A 23,493-nucleotide genomic window follows, 5' to 3' on the forward strand; every position below is an offset into this window, starting at 1 on the left:
ATACATTGTAGTTCATAGTTCGGAGAAAATCGAGATTTAAGGACTACCAGAATATTCTCGAGGTGTAAGTTGTTCTGTTGTGTGTGTGTTGGTGTCTTGTCGGTGTCTTTGATAGACAAGGTCAGTTACTAGCTTCTGAATACTTTCAGCTGTTATACTGAAGCGCCAAAGAAACTGGTATAGACATGCGTATTCAAAGACAGAGGGCAAAGCCTATATAAGACAACAAGGGTCTGGCGCAGTTGTTAGATCGGTTACTGTACAATGGCAAGTTATCAAGATTTAGTAAGTTTGAAGGTGGTGTTATAGTCGGCGCGCGAACGATGGGACACAGCATTCTCCGAGGTAGGGATGAAGTGGGGATTTTCCCGTAAGACCATTTCACTAGCATACCGTGAATATCAGGAATTCATTAAATTTGAAACAGAGCCAATGTTGCACACAACATCCTTCACTACCAAGCTAGTGTCATCAGCAAACACAAATATTTTAGAACTGTTCAAAAATGAGTGTGAAATCTTATGGGACTTAACTGCTAAGGTCATCAGTTCCTAAGCTTACACACTACCTAACCTAAATTATCCTAAGGACAAACACACACCCATGCCAGAGGAAGGACTCGAACCTCTGCCGGGACCAGCCGCACAGTCCATGACTGCAGCGCCTTACACCGCTCGGCCAATCCCGCGCGGCTTTTAGAATTACCCATAATATTAGAGAGTATATCATTTATATAAACAAGGAACAACAGTGACCTCGAATAATGATGGTTTGCTGTCTGTTGTTAAAGTAAGAGGTGAACCAGTTGTGAACTACTCCCTGTATTCCGAAACAGTCCAACTTCTGGAGTAATATTTTGTAATCAACTCAATCAAATGTCTTAGATAAATCAAAAAATATGCCTAGCATTCGAAACCTTTTATTTAATCCATCCAGTACCTCACAGAGAAAAGAGAATATAGAACATTCAATTGTTAAACAACATCTAAAGCCGAACTGTACATTTGACAGCAAATTATATGACATAAAATGATCAATTATCCTTACATACACAGCCTTTTCAATAACTTTAGCAAGCACTGATGGCATAGAAATAGGTCTAAAATTGTCTACATAATCCCTTTCCCCCTTTTTATAAAGTTGCTTTACTAATGAGTACTTTAGTCGTTCAGGAAACTGAACTTTCTTAAAGGAATTACAAATATGGCTAAGTACATGGCTAACATGTTCAGCACAGTACTTTAATATTCTGCTAGGCACTGCATAATATCCATGAGAATCCTTAGTCTTCAGTGATTTAATTATTGATCCAATTTCGCCCTTGTCAATATCACGGAGGAGTATTTCAGACATCAGTCTGGGAAAGGCATTTTCCAAGGGGGTTATATGAGTCCCTGTAGAAGGTAAGTTTTTACTTAATTCACCAGGAATGCTCAAAAATGATTGTTATATGCTGTACTCATATCTGACTTATCAGTAACAGAAATATTTTTGCTACGAACTGACTTATTTTGTTGACCTGGTGCTGCTGGCCAGACGCTTCCTTCAACTCTGAACATATTGTTTTAATTTTATCTTGTGAAATAGCTGTTCTATTTGCGTACCACATACACTTTGTCTTCCTAGTAACATTTTTAAGCACCTTACAATATTGTTTGTAATGAACAACTGTAGCTTGATTGTGAGTATTTCTAACATTCTGATATAATTCCCACTTTGTTCTACATGATATCCGTAACCCACTAATCAGCAACCCAGGCTGCCGTTTACTGATAGTACCCCATTTACGATGTTCTAATGGAAAGCAACTCTCAAAGAGCATGAGAGATGTGTTAAGGAAAGCATTATATTAAGACATCTATGTAACTGGCACTACAATCAACCTGCCACTCATGTTCCTTAACGAGGTTTAAACAATTCTCTATTGCCATTGGGTTAGCTTCCCTACATAGTTTGTAATTATGCGTGATCATATATATGAGTGTGATATGCCCTGCCAGTATGAGGATTCAATGCTCATGGTCTCTTTGTAAGTGGAGCACCGAGACATCTGTTACCCCATCATTGTGGAACATGAGTTTAAACATGGTGGTTATCACCTTTGGAGAGTTGTTTGGAGATACTCCATAATGTGGCAAACTCTTCCAGTTTCCATATGTTGCAAATTGCTCCATATTTTCGTCAGTGAAAAACACCGCCTCTGCCTTTTATTTCAACCACCTTGTGTGTTGTGGGAGTAGCTTAAGCTACATCACGTGATGTCCAGCTTTCTGTGAGAGGCAATAGATCGAAATGTGTTAATGTAAGTTTAGCTCTTCACACACACACACATCAAAGTTGTAGTGGAAAAAGCAAAATGTATGGTGGTGTACAAAGCTGTAGTAATACAGTGCTTGGATGTGGTACAGCAGAAAAAGCAGTGTATCAGACAGAAAAACAGGGACCCTCTCTTGTGACAAATAGTCTATGGGGTATGGTCCTCCTACAGTATGGGTGACAAAACTTTACACAGGTGTGTGCAAGCGACTTTGATCACTGGCCACCTGCCCCAATAGACCAATATGTGTATATTTAATAGGATCACCACAATGCTCAATATCAAAATGCACATGGCATTTGTTGTCTATGTATCAGAAGGCAGGGATGCAGTAATATCTTACCAAGTTTCCCACTTGGTGGCATTGAAGTAGTTATTATAGATCGTAGTTTTACTCCACTGATTGTTATAAAAATATCAAGGAGAGGGAGGGAGAGAGAGAGAGAGAGAGAGAGAGAGAGAGACAGTGTTGTTAATGAAGTCTCTGTCAGCATTACACTGTCATATTTCTGACATGGGATCGTAGGTACACAATAAAGACTTCCCTGCAAAACTTCTGCTGCATGCTCAAAAGAACCTTGGAAACTTGTGGGATGAATGAATTAACATTTATGATGATAAGTTTTGAAATAATAAACAATTTACTTACTTCTTTCCATCATTTCATATGACTCTCTTGTACATAGTAATACTGTAATATGATATTAATTAGTTTGATTTAAAATTAAACTATTAGAAAACTGGGTTTATTTGCATCTGCTGACTTTGGCAGATTTAAATTGTTACATCATGGAGAACTCTTTTTGCCTGCAACGAAAATTTGCCTATTACGCCATATAGTTGGAAGTATCCGACCACATTATAAAAATGTGTGCATATATGTGTGTATGTTTCACACCTCCTCCTAGGCTGATTTCAACCAAACTTTGTACACGTAATTCTTACTGTCAGACAAAAATCGCTGGTGGTAGGAACCACTTGCCTGTCATAGTTCAGGAGATATGACGTCATACACATTGAGAAGCATAAAAAACTGCCACATCATGTATGATGTTTCAGTTTATTACTTGTGTGCTACAAACCACATTAACAATAAATTTCGCTGACTGTATCCATTTATGTGGCTAAATGTACCTACAAAATTCAATCATTCAGGAAATATGACGTCATAAACACTGAGATGTGTGACAAACTGCCACATAGTGCATAACGTTTATATTTATTAATTCTTTGCTATTATTTCTATTCGCAGCACATTATGCAGACAGCATCCAGTTATGGCGCTGAATGCGCCTATAAAATTGTGTCACTGTGCGGCATATATATAAACATCAAGATGCGTGAAAATATGTGGCATGATGCATGAAGTTTTAATACATTTATTCTTTACTACTAAGACACTCTTACAGTCGAGTCAACTTTAGGAAAGCCCTGATATCTGATAGCGCTGTTGAAAACTTTCAATAGTGAAGCACAAATGGCTGTAGGTGAAACTGTAGCCATCTATGGAGCCATGAAGAGACGGTGCCATAGAGGTGTTTACAAAATCACGTTGTAGAAACGTGAAGCAGCTGCGCCCAATGCACTAAAAATATTGTTTATAATCAAGTTCTGAATTAAATTAACGTTACAGAGCGTATGTATTTAGTGTACTATGTTTGTTAATTTGGATAATGTACTTATACATTTGTATATTATGCGTATTTCATTGTCCAACTGTTTCATATTTTCAAAGGCGTTTTCACAAATGTATGGAAATGAAATTTCTTCGGTATTACGCTACAAACACAGTTCATTTTTCTTTTCCTTTCTAATAGAAAATCGGCAAAATGAGTAGCCAGGCAATTCCGGGTTTGCCTGCTAGTACTTGAATAAATTTGTAGGAGATGTGGGGTATACAGAATAGGAAATTTAGTACACAGAACTGTCATCTCTGGCAGCAACAAAGGCTCTAACACGGTTAGGCAAACTGTCAAAATGTTCTTTCACCATAGATACAGTAACGTCATTCCATGCTACTTCTGTTAAAGGCCAGAATCATCATTCATAGTGGCTAATGAGACGGCATTCCAGTTCCTCGGCAACCAGTGACCAGGTGTTTTTAATGGATGACAGATCTGAGGAATGTGATGTCTGACACAAGAGTCTCCATCGGGTAGGTCAGGACAGGACGCGCACCATGCAGTCTTGCGTTATCTTGTTGAAACATACTGTCACAGAGACCTCATAAATACAGCACAGTCTCTGGAAACACATCGAAAACGTAATGCCTGCTGTCCAAATCTGTGTGAACCAGAGATGATTGTGTTGTGCGTCCAAACAGCACCCCACACTATTACCCCTTATACATCCTCCATACGGTGCTGATCTCTCTCCATGCGATTTCCATGATTCTGGAACATGGAAGAAAGATATTCGTGTCTATCGATTTGCTTCGGACAAAGAGGTGCACGCCTAGATATAATCATGATTTCGCAGGCAACTGCAGCCATTTTTCTATGAAGGCATTGACCTTCTAGTCTCACAGTGAGATAAAATTATTAACATTTGCAGTATCGTAGCTTATTATAGATACTGCCAGAGCCGGCTCCTCGATGAAGGTACCTGCAGTCGTCTCGAGTGGCGCTTCGAACATCGCCACCAATCGGATGACCTGATCAATGAAGACAGCCCGGACGGTGTTATATGTGGCGGGCACCAAGGCCACCTTCTTATACTTCGAGATTAGTGCTGCTAGTTGGTGCCAAACTTTACTGAGCTAACTCTAAATGTTCATCAGAAGAATCAAGGCAGTTAATGGAAGAGGCCTTACCGACCAATTTGATACAATTCAAATTCCACCCACCTCTCCTTCTGAAATTAATAAACTCTCTAAAGAATAAAAGCTCACATGGAACTCATAGCATTTCCAACAGGATAATAAAAGCTTGTTCCCAAGAGCTAAGTGGGATTCTTAGCCACAAATGTAATAACTCTGAAGCAGGGTATTTTCCCAGATAGACTGAAGTATGCCATTGTTAAACCACTGCATAAAAAATGGGATACGTATGATGTCAACAACTACCTCCCAATCTCTCTTCTGACTGCCTTATCCAAAATTCTTGAAAAAGTAATGTATTGTACAGTAGCTTCACACCTTTGTAAAAATAAAGTTTTAACAAAATGTCACTTTGGTTTCCAGAAAGGTTTTTCAACGGAAAATGCTATGTATACTTACACTAATGAAATATTAAATGCTCTGAGTAACTGGAAGTCACCTGTTGGGATTTTTTGTGTTCTCTCAAAGGCTTTTGACTGTGTAAATCATGGAATACTTCTAGATGCGCTCAAGTATTATGGTAGGATTCGGACAGCGCTCAAATGGTTTAAATCATACCTAACTGGAAGAGTGCAGAAAGTTGAAATAAGCAGTTCACATAATATTAAAAAAAAACTGGTGATTTCTCAAACTGGGGAACAATCAAGGATGGGGTGCCGCAAGGTTCAGTCTTGGGTCCTCTACTGTTCTTAATATATATTAATGACTTGTCATTCTATATTTACGAAGATGCAAAGCTGGTACTTTTTGCCAATGATACAAGTATAGCTCTCACACCCAACAGACAAGAATTAACTGATGAAATTGTAAATGATGTTTTTCAGAAAATCATTAAGTGATTCTCTGCAAATGGGCTCTCATTAAACTTTGACAAAACACATTATACACAGTTCCACACAGTAAATGGAATGACACCATTAATAAATACAGACTTCGATCAGAAATCGGTAGCTAAGGTAGAATATTCAAAATTTATAGGTGTATGCATTGATTAGGGGTTGAAGTGGAAAAAACACACTGAAGATCTGCTGAAACATTTGAGTTCAGCTACTTATGCTATTAGGATCATTGTAAATTTTGGCGATATACATCTCAGTAAATCAATTTACCAAGCCTGTTTTCATCCTCTGCTTTCGTACGGCATCGTATTCTGGGGTAACTCATCACTGAGTAAAAGAGTGTGCATTGTACAAAAGCGTGTAATCAGAATAATTGCTGGAGCTCATCCAAGGTGATCCTGCAGACACTTATTTAAAGAGCTAGGTATCTTCACTGTAGCCTCACAATATATATATATATATATATATATATATATATATATATATATATATATATATTCACTTATGAAATTTGTTATTAACAATCTGAACGAATTCAAAAGTAATAGCAGTGTACATTGCTACAACACTAGGAGAAAGGATGATGTTCACTACTCAAGGTTAAATCTAACTTTGGCTTAGAGGGGGTAAATTATGCTGCCACAAAAGTCTTTGGTCACTTACCTAATAGCATAAAAAGTCTGCCAGGTAGCCATATAGCGTTTAAAAGGAAATTAAAAGAATTTCTGAATGGCAACCCCTCCAACTTATTAGGTGAATTTTTGGATATAGTAAGTGGGTATTTCCCCCCCCCCCCCCAAAAAAAATTAAAAATATTAAGTGTCATAACATGTTTTGTGTAATGTTGAGAGGTGGCAGAAGCCCCCTTTCATATTTCTATCTTACTCTGAGTAATTCGATTTTCCTCTCTAATTGCATGCAGTGAAAAGTTGCTATTCCTTCACACGTGGACTTCCCACGCAGCATCTCTCGTCAGCCAGGTGGTCCGGTGACAGGCGGACTCTGCGGATCTTGACAAGGCTAAGCCGAAGGGTGTGAGGGAGTCGAGTGAATGCTTTCCAGACGCCGCCATTGTTATAATAGCGGCAGAGACACGCCCGCAGGGGCCTGAAGGAGCAGCTGGGCTAGAGATTTTGTTACTTCGCAGAAACTTAGCGAAAACACTTTCTGGCGGGCTACCAGCGAGGCGTGGGAATCACTTGTGTTCCCAGGCAGTCTTGGCGGGCAAATTCCCGCGTTTTCTGCAAAATTGTAACTGTGATTGGCTTGCTCAGGGCATAGCTCCGTGGCGAAGCAAAATCGGCACAGAAATTGGCGCCAAGAATCTCCATTGGTGGAATGGTAGTGCTTCGGCAATAGAGTGGAATTTTCCGCCGGTTTTCGAGTTGCTGATCGGAACGGTAAACCACGGCCACTGTCGTGGGGGCGGGAATGTCCTGTGTTTGGTTTGTACGGGTGCTCTTGAGGGAGTCGGCTCTCGCCTTTCGGTCGGAGTAGGTTACAAGACTGAGCTCTCGCTGCTCTGGACAGCCTGTCTTCCGTTGGCTGTCTAATATACTTTTATTTGATTGTAACTGTTTAATGAAGTTGCTGAAGTTTCGACTTCAACGTAACTTTCCAAGTACAGTTGGCAATTGAGCGTTCTGTGTACAAGTGGCCTATGTTGTCTGTCTTGGGCAGTTTTGGCTAAAGTTGACTGTATCGGAGTTACTGTGTGACTTCGCTTGCTAAAATCAATAACTGTACCGTCAGTGATTGTGTTGCGAGCCTTCTTCGTATCCCTCAGAGGCGCATTTGTATTGATAGAAAGGCTTTAGTCTGGAACAACCAGATCAGGACAATTTGTTTCGGGCTATACTCGCGACATTATCATCACCACGACGGGACGTCGAAGCAACCAGCCATTGCTTCCAGTACGCCAGATCGTGTCCTTGCAGTTAAGAAGGCAGCTTGGTAATGTATGTCCGCAGCACCGGCAGATTAGGGAATTTGCACTGTGATAATCAGAGCTCAGCAGAGCGCGCCTGTTCGTCTTTTTCTAACTTTGTTCTGTCTTGCGTGTTCATTGTCTGAGTTCTCACTACTGTAGCAGCAATTAATGTTGGGTTGGTTATGTGTTTCTCTTAAGATCTGAGTTGCAAGGGATTGGCTCCACATACCACTTCGTCATAAATGTCACAATGTAGTTTATGGACAACTTCACCTTCACAGCATTTATTTGAGTATCCAATTTGATCCATTTTGATGTATTGTAAATGTTTCATGTGTTTTGTTTATGATTTTGAGTTTAGTCATAATAAATCAATTTGTTATTTTGGACAGAACTTTCATTCTGTTAATCGGTAGAGCAACCCTTTCATTTCTCACTACGTTACTGAAACTTTCCTTTATTTAATTAATGTCTATCAAATTAAATTACTGCAGGTGCCAAACTCTTCTACTCCACTTGCAGGGTCGATTACAGTCAGTTCGTGTTTCTTCTTAATCCATGTGCAACAGAAAAAGTAGGAGTTAGAAAAGGGGGGGCTTAGAGCATCATTTCCATATGAAGATTCGAGAAGAATTTAGTGTTAAATACACTGCTAGCCCCGGCACCTCGCAATGCAATATCTTGTATAGACACCTTTTATTAACCTGATACGTTCCACATCATTACGAAGTGTCGTATTCATGATCTATGGAACAAGTACCTATTTACTCTAATCTACCGAAAATATTCTGTGTACATAGACGCATATCGGCTCTCTGCTTATAGCTAGCTGCAGATGCCAAAATATTTTCAACAATACATAAATCATGTAAATTAAAGGTCGAGCGAGGGGAAAGGAAGGGAAAGGCGTGTCAGTTACTCGAGGCTTTATGTAGAATCAGCGTCGACGAATGAAAATGGGATTCGAACCCGGACTCTCCTGCTTACTAGGTAGCTGTGTTAACCACTGCACCATCTGGACACAGCGTTCATTGCACTTGCGCTGAGTATCTTGGCACGCCTTTCGGCCTTTCCACACTACCACCCACCGTCATCTATCCGCGGTCTCCGTCCATGTGGTCCATGTTGCCTACTTTGAGATTCCCGCAGGAGGTCGGAAGTGACTGTGCATCCGCACTGAAAGTGGTGAATTCATTTCACAGAGAGGCGAATCAATTATGTGAATGCGTGGTGTCTGATCTTTCAAAATGTCCAGGCAATGGATCCATCGCCTTCATCTACATCTACGTTTATACTCCGCAAGCCACTCAACGGTGTGTGGCGGAGAGCACTTTACATGCCACTGTCATTACCTCTCTTTCCTGTTCCAGTCGTGTATGGGTCGCGGGAAGAACGACTGCCGGAAAGCCTCTGTGCGCGCTTTTACATTCGTGATCTCCTCGGGAGATAAGTAGGGGGAAGCAATATATTCGATACCTCATCCAGAAACGCACCCTCTCTAAACCTGGACAGCAAGCTACACAGCGATGTAGAGCGCCTCTCTTGCAGAGTCTGCCACTTGAGTTTGCTAAACATATCCGTAACGCTATCAGGTTTACCAAATAACGCTGTGACGAAACGCGCCGCTCTTCTTTGGCTCTTCTCTATCTCCTCTGTCAACCTGACCTGGTACGCATCCCACACCAATGACCAATACTCAAGTATAGGTCGAAGGAGTGTTTTGTAAGCCACCTCCTTTGTTGATGGTCTACATTTTCTAAGGACTCTCCCAATGAATCTCAACCTGGCACCCGCTTTACAAACAATTAATTTTATATGATCATTCCACTTCAAATCGTTCCGTACGCATACTCCCAGATATTTTACAGAAGTAATTGCTACCAGTGTTTGTTGTGCTATCATATAATCATACAATAAAGGATCTTTCTTTCTAAGTATTCGCAATACATTACATTTGTCTATGTTAAGGGTCAGTTGCCACTCCCTGCACCAAGTGCCTATCCGCTGCAGATCTTCCTGCATTTCGCTGCAATTTTCTAATGCTGCAACTTCTCTGTATACTACAGCAACATCAGCGAAAAGCCGCATGGAACTTCCGACACTATCTAATAGGTCACTTATATATATTGTAAAAAGCAATGGTCCCATAACACTCCCCTGTGGCATGCCAGAGGTTACTTTAACGTCTGTAGACGTCTCTCCATTGAGAACAACATGCTGTGTTCTGTTTATTAAAAACTCTTCATTCCAGCCACACAGCTGATCTGATATTCCGTAGGCTCTTACTTTGTTTATCAGGCGACAGTGCGGAACTGTATCGAACGTCTTCCGGAAGTCAAGGAAAATGGCATCTACCTGAGAGCCTGTATCTAATATTTTCTGGGTCTCATGAGCAAATAAAGCGAGTTGGGTCTCACACGATCGTTGTTTCTGGAATCCATGTTGATTCCTACAGAGTAGATTATGGGTTTCCAGAAATGACATAATACGCGAGCAAAAAACATGGTCTAAAATTCTACAACAGATCGACGTCAGAGATATAGGTCTATAGTTTTGCGCATCTGCTCGACGAGCCTTCTTGAAGACTAGGACTATCTGTGCTCTTTTCCAATCATTTGGAATCTTCCGTTCCTCTAGAGACTTGCGGCACACGGCTGTTAGAAGGGGGAAAGATCTTTCGCGTTCTCTGTGTAGAATCTAATTGGTATCCCGTCAGGTCCAGTGGACTTTCCTCTGTTGAGTGATTTCAGTTGCTTTTTTATTCCTTGGACACTTATTTCGATGTCAGCCATTTTTTTCGTTCGTGAGAGAATTTAGAGAAGGAACCGCAGTGCGGTCTTCCTCTGTGAAACAGCTTTGGAAAAAAGTGTTAATTAGTATTTCAGCTTTACGCGTGTCATCCTCTGTTTCAATGACATTATCATCCCAGAATGTCTGTATATGCTGTTTCGATCCACTTTCTGATTTAACGTAAGACCAGAACTTCCTAGGATTTTCTGTCAAGTCGGTACATAGAATTTTACTTTCGAATTCACTGAACGCTTCACGCTCTTTACGCTAACTTTGACATCGTTTAGCTTCTGTTTGTCTGAGAAGTTTTGGCTGTGTTTAAATTTGCAGTGAAGCTCACTTTACTTTCGCAGTAGTTTCCTAACTTTGTTGTTGAACCACGGCGGGTTTTTCCCGTCCCTCACAGTTTTACTCGGCACGTACCTGTCTAAAACGCATTTTACGATTGCATTGAACTTTTTCCATAAACACTCAACATTGTCAGTGTCGGAACAGATATTTTCATTTTGATCTGTTAGGTAGTCTGAAATCTGCCTCCTATTACTCTTGCTAAACAGATGCACAATTACGTCCGACCTCCTGTGTGAATCTCAAAGTGGGAGCATGGAGGACAACGACAGGGACTGCGGATGGAACAACTCCGAAGAAGAGAAACGTAGAAGTAGATATCCTCGGTGTAGCAAAGTAGCTTAAAACAATAAAAGCAAGGCCTCCGGTCCAGACTGTGTACCAGTCAGGTTCCTTTCAGAGTATGCTGATGCAATAGCTCCGTATTTAGCAATTATATACAACCGTTCGCTCACAGAAGGATACGTACCTAAAGAATGGAAAATTGCTCAAGTCACACCAATACAAAAAAGGGAAATAGGAGTAATCCTCTGAATTACAGTCCCATGTCACTACCATCAATTTGCAGTAGGGTTTTGGAACATACAGTGTATTCGAACATTATGAAGTACCTCGAAGAAAACGATTTATTGACACATGGCACGGATTCACAAAATATCGTTCTTGCAGAACACAACTAGCTCTTTATACTCATGAAGTAATTAGGGCTATCACCAGGGGATGCCAAACTGCCTCCATATTCTCAGATTTCCAGAAGGCTTTCGACACCGTTCCTCACAAGCGTCTTCTAACCAAACTGCGTCCCTATGAAATATCGCCTCAGTTGCGCGACATTCGTGATTTCCTGTCAGTAGCTCACAGTTCGTAGTAATAGGTGGAAAGCCATCGAGTAAAACAGAAGTAATATCCGGCGTTCCCCAAGGAAGTATTATAGGCCCTCTATTGTTCCGGATCTATATTAGCGACATAGGAGACAATCTGAGTAGCCGTCTTAGATTGTTTGCAGATGATGCTGTTATTTACCGTCTTGTAAAGTCATCAGATATTCAAAACGACTTGCAAAATGATTTAGATAAGATATCTCTATGGTGCGAAAAGTGGCAATTGACCCTGAATAAGGAAAAGTGTGAAGTTATTCACATGGGTACTAAAAGAAATCCGGTAAATTTAGATTACCCGATAAGTCACACAAATCTGAAGGCTGTAAATTCAACTAAATACTTAGGGATTACAGTAACAAATAACCTAAATTGGAACGATCACATAGATAATGTTATGGGTTGAGCAAGTAAAACATTGCGATTCAATGGCAGGACACTTAGAAGGTGCCACAGATCTACTAAAGAGACTGCTTCCACCACGCTTGTGCGGTGTGGGGTCCGCATCAGGTGGGACTGACGATTTGATATCGAAAAAGTACAAAGAAGGGCAGCTCGTTTTGTATTATCGCGAAATAGGGGAAACAATGCCACAGACATGATACGTGAATTGGAGTGTTAATCATTAAAACAAAGGCGTTTTTCGTTGCGACGCGATCTTCTCATGAAATTTCAATCACCACCTTTCTCCTCCGATTACGAAAACATTCTGTTGGCACCCACCTACAAAGGGAGAAATGATCATCACGATAAAATAAGAGAAATCAGGGCTCGCACAGAAAAATTTAAGTGCTCGTTTTTCCCGCGCACCGTTCGAGGGTGGAACGGTAGAAAGAGAGCATGGAGGTGGTTCATTGGACCCTCTGCCAGGCACTTAATTGTGAATAGCAGAGTAATCACGTAGATGTAGATGGCACCAGGTGGGAGTTTGTGTCAGCAGAGAGGTGTGCTGAGATAGTCCATGCAATTGCGATAACCACTGTGTCCGAGTAACGCAGAGGTTAATGTAGCTGTCTAGTAAGCAGGAGAAACTGTCTTCGAATTCTGATCTGGTACTCATTTCCACTCGTCGCTGCTGACTGCTCATAAAGTATCGATGCAGCTAACATCAATAGTCTCTTTCCTTTCTCCTCCTCCTCCATCTTCAATTTACATAATGTGTATCACAGCTGCGCATTCTGCATTCATACAAGTATAGGAGTTTTTCAGCAACAAGTTGAGTAAAATATAGTTATTTAAACTGCACTTGTGTCAACTAGTCTTACACTTGCCTGTCCACATATCTTGGGGACAGATCCCTTTGGCCACCTTCCACCCATTCATCATTCACAACGAGAATGTAACATGTGGTTCCTAGGAACATAACAATAGCCGAATCGCATTATAACAACACTTACGCTGTTACTTTCGCTGGTCTGGGAGGCCGAGCGGTTCTAGGCGCTAGAGTCGGGAACCGCGCGACCGCTATGGTCGCAGGTTCGAATCCTGCCTCTGGCATGGATGTGTGTGATGTCCTTTGGTTAGTTAGGCTTAAGTGCTAAGTTCTAGGGGGCTGATGACCTCAGAAGTTAAGTCTCATAGTGCTCAGAGCCATTTGAACAATTGTTTTATTACTTTCGAAATAATAAACAGTATACTTGCTATTTTTTCAGCTGTCTCGGTTTCATTTTACTGTTCCTTATAGAACTACTAACATGTAACATTTTCTTGATTTAACTGTGAGTTGCCGCGCGGGATTAGCCGAGCGGTCTATGGCGCTGCAGTCATGGACTATGCGACTAGTCCCAGCGGAGGTTCGAGTCCTCCCTCGGACATGGGTGTGTGTGTTTGTCCTTAGGATAATTTAGGTTAAGTAGTGTGTAAGCTCAGGGACTGATGACCTTAGCAGTTAAGTCCCACAAGATTTCACACACATTTGAACATTTTTGAACTGTGGGTTCTTGGTGAAACACTATATTGCATTAATTAAGCACTTTTAGCCTTATTGCACAAACTTTGTTATTACTGTACGACCTAGATATTGGATTATAAGCCTGTTTTCTACCACATGATCCACCGTCTCCTTTCTGGCCCCATGTTCCAAAGAGACTTTGACCACGAGCTTAATACAAGCAAAACAAGATCCACAAACAATCAATTTGATTCCAACGTTGATCACAAAATTCTTAACATAAAATTGAAGAAGCAAGCCAGGTCTCTACGGTATCCACTGGATAGACCGAGTGGAAATGTCGCGGCTTATCTTTTATTGGTAATACTTGAAATAGGATAACCAACATTTTAAAAGCAAAGGTTTCCTCTGCACTTTGCTATATCCCACAGACAGCAGACAGATATCTCTTCATAAGATAAATAGCCAGATCACCTGCCAAGAGTGTAGGTGTTGCTGTATTAAACGACTAGAAGGTCAACCTGTACGACGCTCAGCGAACACTATAAAACCAGGAGAGTAAAGTAGCCAGATCATCCCTTGCTGATCACTGCGAAAACGAAAACCGCGACTACATACGCATAAATCCTGCACATAGAGGAAAGTGTGCAAACCTGACTCATTAGAAAATTTCGAAATTAAGAAACAGATGTGTGTATCCTCACATTTATTATGTAATGAACTCAATTCAATTATTCATCACTTTTAGACAATATTGCAACCCCTACGTAGAAGAAGGACCCTGGTGTCTCCAACACATGATAAAAAATTCCATTCCTGTGCGTAGCTATACTCCAACGTATGTTTAATCATAGATATTGTAAACGCAGTGCAAATGAATTTTTTAAATTCGTATCTGTTTTTCTCTTAAATTTTCAACAGTGATAACTTTTATAGTTTAAGAATCAAGAGATTAGAAATCGACGTGTTTATTTTTTTGAGTCTCTTATGTACTAGAAAATGAGCATATACAGTAACTCGAAATCTAGGCCGTACAGTAATAAGAAAGTTGTGAAACAAGGCTAGAAAAGGGTTTCGCTTAATTAATCCTGAACATTAATACAGCTCCGTATCGCTGAACATATTCTTGCAGTATGTCCGCAGTCTTTGTGACGTCGTTGAACTGTAAGATACGCAGAATGACTTACAACATTGAAAAGTGTGTAGTAGCAAACACTGAAGTTCGCTATGGCAGCGTACAGCAAATATATTCGCCCAAATATGCAGTAAATGCAGCTTCCAAACTCATATAGAAAAGTCAATAAATCCTTTCTGTGCTACAAACAACGTTAATCTTTCTCCAGCAACGCAGAACGACGCATAACGTCAATGTCACAACGTTGTCTGCGTAATAGAGAATAGATTTGTATGTGACAAGGAAATTCAACAACGGAAAGCTAGCTCAATCCACCTGCAGATGATGGTGCGACAATCGATACGCGTAGTGCCATTAAAAAAAAAAGTGACTCAAGCAGTGTTTAAACAATTGTTGTATATTGTCTAATCACTCAAAGCCCTTGACAAGCAGTCCGTTATGGACGACATATTTGCAAACAGGTTAAAGTGAATGCGTTACCTGCAACACTGTGTGCGAATTGCTCAGATGGCAGGAAGTTGAGGCTTCTTCTTTTGACGTCCACCAGGTGTAACGGAATACGTACGGAAGAAAGTTCAGAAATGATTTCGTTTCCCACAGATGCCTCATCGCGACGTTAACAAGTGGCTGCCGATCACGAACTGAAACTCGTTCCGAGACAGTCTGTCAAGATATTTCAGCTTTTTTTTGCACAGAACTGCTCGGTTGTTTTTCAGTTGCTGCAATTACTGGAACAGCGTCATCGCAGAAAATAATACTCATAACGCAGATTGCGCAGCATTTCTTCCGTGATGGATTCGCGACAGAGTCATAAGAAATATCCACGCGCCTTAAACCTGAAAAGAAACCGCCAGTATGTTGACTGCCATATACAGGGCCAAGAGCAAGAGAAAAGAGAAGCAGTCCTTTAGATAATCTTCGTAGAACGTGTACCTACCGCATCCGCACCTCCAAATAAACGAACCGGGATATCGGTGCTTTGGTGGATCGCAGTAGTAATCTAGTTCGTCACTTCCCGTACTATGTCATTTATTGCCTATCACGGTCTTCGCTTTTTTTTTTTTTTTTGTCTGCCAACATCTCTCTTCCCTTTTGGCGTGAAATACAAATTTATGTGTCAGTAAAAAAACTCAACACGCTCATGTACAAGCTCATTTTATTGACAAGTGAGGCGACAGGTAGTTCGTCATTTTAGGAGTATATGGCAACAAATTGAGACCAAAACTTACATGTCACAATAAAGGATGTCCAATCAGTCTCATCAATATGAACTGTACCCTCGCCCTCATCCTTTTAGCGACAAAGCAGACGTATATTCACGGATGAAAACGATCGTAAAGGTGTCAAACGGCATCGTGTGATACACTATGTGATGAAAAGTATCCGGACACTCCCCAAAACATACGTTTTTCATATTAGGTGCATTGTGCTGCCACCTACTGCCAGGTACTCAATATCAGCGACCTCAGTAGTCATTAGACGTTGTGAGAGAGCGGAATAGGGTGCTCCGCGGAACTCACGGACTTCGAACGTGGTCAGGTGATTGGGTGTCACTTGTGTCATACGTCTGTAGGTGAGATTTTCACACTCCTAAACATCCGTAGGTCCACTGTTACCGATGTGATAGTGAAGTGGAAACATACGGCACAAAAGCGTACTGGCTTACTTCGTCTGCTGGCTGACGGAGACCGCCGATAGTTGAAGAGGGTCGTAGTGTGTAACAGGCAGTCGCCGGCCGATGTGGCCGTGCGGTTCTAGGCGCTTCAGTCTGGAACCGCGTGACCGCTACGGTCGCAGGTTCGAATCCTGCCTCGGACATGGATGTATGTGATGTCCTTAGGTTAGTTAGGTTTAAGTAGTTCTAAGTTCTATGGGAGCCAGGCAGTCATGTATCCAGACCATCACACAGGAATTCCAACCTGCATCAGGATGCAGTGGAAGTGCTATGACAGTTAGCCGGGAGGTGAGATAACTTGGACTTCACGGTCGAGCGGCTGCTCATAAGCCACACATCACGACGGCAAATGCCAAACTACGCCTCGCTTGGTATAAGGAGCGTAAACATTGGACGACTGAACAGTGGAAAAACGTTGTGTGGAGTGACGAATCACGGTACACAATGTGGCGATCCGATGGCAGGGTGTGGGTATGGCGAATGCCCGGTGAACGTCGTCTGCCAGTGTGTGTAGTGTAAACAGCAAAATTCGGAGGCGGTGGTGTTATGGTGTGGTCGTGTTTTTCTTGGAGGGGGCTTGCACCCCTTGTTGTTTTGCGTGGCACTATCACAGCACAGGCCTACACTGATGTTTTAAGCACCTTATTGCTTCCCACTGTTGAAGAGCAATTAGGGAATGGCATCTTTCAACACGATCGAACACCTGTTCATAATGTACGGCCTGTGGCGGAGTGGTTGCAGAACAATAACATCCCTGTAATAGACTGGCCTGCAAAGAGTCCTGACCTGAATCCTATTGAACGCCTTTGAGATGTTTTGGAACGTCCACTTCGTGCCAGGTCTCACCGACCGACATCGGTACCTCTCCTCAGTGCAGCACTCCGTAAAAATTTGCTGCCATTCCCCAAGAAACCTTCCAGCACCTGATTGAACGTGTGCCTGGAGAGCGGCCACACCGCTACATTAAAGCCTCGAATTCGGTGCGTCCAGACATTCCGTACTAGACAGATCACCGTACGTCTCTGTGGACGCAACAACACACTCAAAATACCCCCGAAAATGGTGCGTTTCTTCCATCCTGCCTGAAACTGGCCACCTTCGTCTCTAAGGACGGTAACACAAATCAAACGACCATTCTCGAACTGTTTGCGTCATCACACAGCGGTAAGACAGGCCACCTAGTATCGTCTCTACAGATGCAAATGAAACCCACAGCTTCGGGTGAGACGCAATGCACACCAACCACAATTAACACTCACCCCACTACCTCGATTCACCACATGACAAACAATACTCTAAGAGTTACAATCTTGGAAAACATGACACAGTACCTGAAATTTAAATGGTTAACATGTTACGCTAGAATTCCAGTAAATGTTATGTGAGATTATGACTCAATTCTAAATGTTTATTAAGAATTCCCCTCAGCAAAACATATAATATTATTCTATACCATATTATTTTAAAGAAATCTACACATAACGTCTTATTTTACTTACACTTAATTACTCTATATGTACATTTGTACCATTTATCCAAACCTACGCCACAAACGGCTTGAGATGACTGACATGATGCACCCCTAGTGATTTACCACTTTTGATTGCTTCCAGTTCATATGCATTATGGTGTGCCTGTGATCTCCAATTCTGCTCGACTCGCGGCCTATCCTCTCTGTTGAAGTTTCGTAATGGGAAATTATTTTGTTGCTGCCACCCACGGTTCTGTGGCTCTTGATTTCTCCATCTATTATTATTCCTCCAGTCCTGATTTTGACTATCTCCGTTTATGTTTCCTCCAAAGTTGGTTAGCCTATTTCCTGCACTGGCTGGCCAATTTTGGCTTTGATTATTATTTTAGTTTTAATTTCTTCTCTCTTTTTGGGCCTCCATTGCTGTTCTTTTCTCCCGAACTTGCTGCTCTCTAAATGCAAATTCCAATTCCCGTACAATGCTTTTAAAAGTCTCCACGTCATTCCCACATCGTCCTGCCAATGTCTGTTGGTAAGACAACGGCAACTTCATGTAACAAACTCTGATGATCTCCCCCGGACTACACGGGTCATCGAGATACTGGTTCCTTTTTAACATATTATCGAAATATTTCACAACGCTTCTGAAGCCCGAATTTTCGAAGTCCCTTGTCATTAAGATTGGTTAAAATGGCTCTGAGCACTATGGGACTCAACTGCTGTGGTCATAAGTCCCCTAGAACTTAGAACTACTTAAACCTAACTAACCTAAGGACATCACACACATCCATGCCCGAGGCAGGATTCGAACCTGCGACCGTAGCGGTCGTGCGGTTCCAGACTGTAGCGCCTTTAACCGCTCGGCCACTACGGCCGGCTGTCATTAAGATTTCTTGCTTAATTCTGTCCTGCGTTTCACGCGACCAATATCGGTTCATGAAAGCATCTCTAAATTCTTCATTTGATGAACAATCTCTTGCGATGCTCTGCATACGTTCTGCAGAGGCACCTTCGATGTGCGAACATACAAAATCTAACTTGTAGATCAGTGGCCATTGCGGTGGTAAAGTTAAGTCGAATTGACCAATGAAAGTTTTCGGATGCGTGGCATTGCTGTCGTCTTTGAAGTGTTGAAATTTTCTTACAGAAAGAAAGTGCTTGTAGTCAAATAACCCTTCGTCGTATCTATTTTGCCTCGTCACCAGATAGTTGCTGTTGTTCATTGCTTATTTGCGCGTATTTTCGATCTCTACATTTCCTCTCATTTCTTGTACGTTTCTTGAATCCGTTAACACCGTTGCAGCACGTCGCAACGGGCTACAATTGTTTGTCCTGGACGATCCGTTACTGTACCGCCAGTTGATAATCCTGTTCGTGTCCTGAGATGAACTAATTGTTTGATTTTCGTGATAACTTTGTCCGTTACTTCCCCCTTCTCTTTCTACATTGTGCATTCGCGTGTCGATTTCCATCGGATGTACGACTCGGTCCTCAGGAATTCTTTCTGCATGCCTGACCCCTGCGTTTGTTTCTACTGTCGACGACATTTGTACTCTTTGAACGGTTTCAGTGTCTACACTGACCGACCTTGCTTTCGACCTAACGTCAGCTGATAGTACTTTCAATTCATTTTCCATCTTTTTCTTAAATTCAGAGAATTCTGCCGAAAACGATCCGTTTTCCGATTCCGTATTTTTACTGGGTACAGTTTCCTCAGTTTTCTTCACTCTCGTTTGTAATCTAGTTATGACTACCTTCTCCACTTTTGTCGTTCTTTCTGTTCCTTCTTCGGTCTCTTTAGCTATTCTTTTTGCGCCTTTCGCAATTATCTTTGCTTCTTTTGCCGTCCGCTTTGCTTCCGCTATTTCCCGTTCTAGTTTTATTGGCATCGCTCTGACTTCGTCCTTAACTTCAGATGTTGCTCTCCGTATCGCCTGCGCTTCTCTACGGACTGTCTTCACTTCTTGTGATAGACGTTCTCTCGTCGCCTGTGTTTCTGTGCGGACATCCTGTGATAGACGTTCTAGATAGTCCAAAATGCTCGCCACACCTACGCCTAGATCTTGTTTCTTACTGGGTCATAACTCGCGGGTGTTCGTCTCCCGTCTTGTCTTACTGTTTCTGGACTTGCACAAAATTCGTCGCGATACATTTGCGTCGGACTGTTATGTCCTGAACTATATCTTTGAACATCACTGAAATTTTCTGTCGGTGTTCTCCATCCTCTAGGAGAAATCGTGCACTACAATAACCGGCTCTACGTATTGTTCCCTTTTCTCCTGATTGGCTAATTGCCCACGAGCTGACTGATAGAAAGTTGTTGCTTCACTAAATTCCACTGCACCGGCTCTCACGCTGCCGAAGCTGCTCTCTCTTTCGTCGTTGATTTCACGTACTTCGTGTAAACTATCAGTGCTATCCCGATTCTCTGTCATCATTTCATTCCTTTCCCGACTCATATCGCCTGCCAATTTACGTGCTCTTGCCCTTGTAATCATCAAATTACCCTTACTACAACCCCACTGATTTTGTACATAACGTAGATGTACTACACACGACTAAATCTGTTCTCTGACATTCAATGAACTAACACACTAACCGTAATTCACACACAAAGTTTACTGTACAACCTGACATAACTACGTATCCTATAATCTGATAATCTGAACCTGCATTCAAAGTCACACGCAAACAAATACACTCCTATTTACTATAGCACAATTATACACAACACTCCCCACAAAAGAAAATAAAACACAAACAACACAATAAGATACAATGCACATATAAATACAAATTTCGCAGAACAAGCAAATGTTGGATCACAATTACTGAAAATTTTCCACTGAGTCAATTCTTCTCGTAATTTGGTTTGCCTCTCATTCTGTCTTTCTTAATTACCAGTTTTAATATCGATCCTGTCAGGGTCGCCATGTGTAGGGGTTCCTATTGGGGTAGAGGCCGCTATTAAACATGAATAAATTACATTAATGTGACAGTGATGGCTAACTACCACCAACTACTGAATCAAAGGCGATATTGTAAATAACTTGTATTTATTGTAAATTATCTCACGATACAAATTAGATCATATTGAACAAATCATGAATGAAAACAAACTAAGCAAATTGTACACTGTTCTTAGATATACTACACTGGTAAGATTGGCTCTCAGCTCATAATGTTAAGTTGATGCGAAGTTAGATTTAATTATGCCCCTGGATAAGCAAATGGTAAATGCGATCTGACTGCGTTCCTATAATCTCTTTTGTGTCTGAAATGCAGGTGCTGCAAGTTTTACAATACCGTCTACCAGCGTGCTGGCTCCGTCGATACTGCTGAGGTGACGACTGCAGCTGCGAAATCGCTGAATTAAGATCAGACTCTCAAATATCTTGAGCAGAATAAACTACTCAGAAACTGCTAATACCACAAGCCCTATATTTCCTCTAAATGGTATACAACGCGTTCAAGACTGGCTCAACAACCTTTAAGGTGCAGCCCAGTGTGTCTTGTACTAACGTGCAATACCAGTATGATAGCTCTGTGCACTGGTTGACTACGTTCAATGATGACTGCCAGCCTATAAGGCGGAATCAACTGCAATTATACTAGTAGTCAATGCAGTGCCTATCGTGGACGCTGATGTCCTACTGTAGCTGCAGACTCTAGATCATACACAGCACAGTATTCGGAATCTAAGTCCCTATCTCAGAGCTACCGAACTTTGCGACTGTCCGCTTTCACAGCACAAGACGCTCTCCCTCCTGTCGCTCTCTACCCGATGCTCTTGCGACAATCTTGCCGCCAAACTCTAAATCAGCCAATCCCGACGCTGCAAAGGCCTCCCACATCTCCCTCGGGGAGTGATACAATTTCTCCACCTATCCAAAAATTTCTCTGTTCAAACAGCGGGCGTTGATCCTCAGCGTTTCCCGCACTTTCTTATGAACTGCCCAATCAGACCTCAGCCCTTTTGCCGCTAAAACAGCGCGCGATTGGGCGGCGCCAGCGCGTACGTTGGACGCTCTCTGTCTGCTCGACATTTCCCCCCTCTCTCTCACCTGACACCCGGCGACGTTCCTTTTGATGCTTGCAGGTCAGGGGACTGCCAAGGGGGAGGTTACCATGAGAAAAAGATTGAATAATCAACGAAAGGATAACGTTCTACGAGTCGGGGCGTGGAATGTCAGAAGCTTGAACGTGGTAGGGAAACTAGAAAATCTGAAAAGGGAAATGCAAAGGCTCAATCTAGATATAGTAGGGGTCAGTGAAGTCAGGGAAGACAAGGATTTCTGGTCAGATGAGTATCGGGTAATATCAACAGCAGCAGAAAATGGCATAACAGGTGTAGGATTCGTTATGAATAGGAAGGTAGGGCAGAGAGTGTGTTACTGTGAACAGTTCAGTGACCGGGTTGTTCTAATCAGAATCGACAGCAGACCAACACCGACAACGATAGTTCAGGTATACATGCCGACGTCGCAAGCTGAAGATGAACAAATAGAGAAAGTATATGAGGATACTGAAAGGATAATGCAGTATGTAAAGGGGGACGAAAATCTAATAGTCATGGGCGACTGGAAAGCAGTTGTAGGGGAAGGAGTAGAAGAAAAGGTTACAGGAGAATATCGGCTTGGGACAAGGAATGAAAGAGGAGAAAGACTAATTGAGTTCTGTAACAAGTTTCAGCTAGTAATAGCGAATACCCTGTTCAAGAATCACAAGAGGAGGTGGTATACTTGGAAAAGGCCGGGGGATATGGGAAGATTTCAATTAGATTACATCATGGTCAGACAGAGATTCCGAAATCAGATACTGGATTGTAAGGCGTACCCAGGAGCAGGTATAGACTCAGATCACAATATAGTAGTGATGAAGAGTAGGCTGAAGTTCAAGACATTAGTCAGGAAGAATCAATACGCAAAGAAGTGCGATACGGAAGTAATAAGGAATGACGAGATACGTTTGAAGTTCTCTAACGCTATAGATACAGCAATAACGAATAGCGCAGTAGGCAGTACAGTTGAAGAGGAATGGACATCTCTAAAAAGGGCCATCACAGAAGTTGGGAAGGAAAACATAGGTACAAAGAAGGTAGCTGCGAAGAAACCATGGGTAACAGAAGAAATACTTCAGTTGATTGATGAAAGGAGGAAGTACAAACATGTTCCGGGAAAATCAGGAATACAGAAATAAAAGTCGCTGAGGAATGAAATAAATAGGAAGTGCAGGGAAGCTAAGACGAAATGGCTGCAGGAAAAATGTGAAGACATCGAAAAAGATATGATTGTCGGAAGGACACACTCAGCATACAGGAAAGTCAAAACAACCTTTGGTGACATTAAAAGCAACAGTGGTAACATTAGGAGTGCAACGGGAATTCCACTGTTAAATGGAG

The sequence above is a fragment of the Schistocerca cancellata genome, chromosome 3, assembly GCF_023864275.1.
Source record: "Schistocerca cancellata isolate TAMUIC-IGC-003103 chromosome 3, iqSchCanc2.1, whole genome shotgun sequence".
Lineage (NCBI taxonomy): Eukaryota > Metazoa > Arthropoda > Insecta > Orthoptera > Acrididae > Schistocerca > Schistocerca cancellata.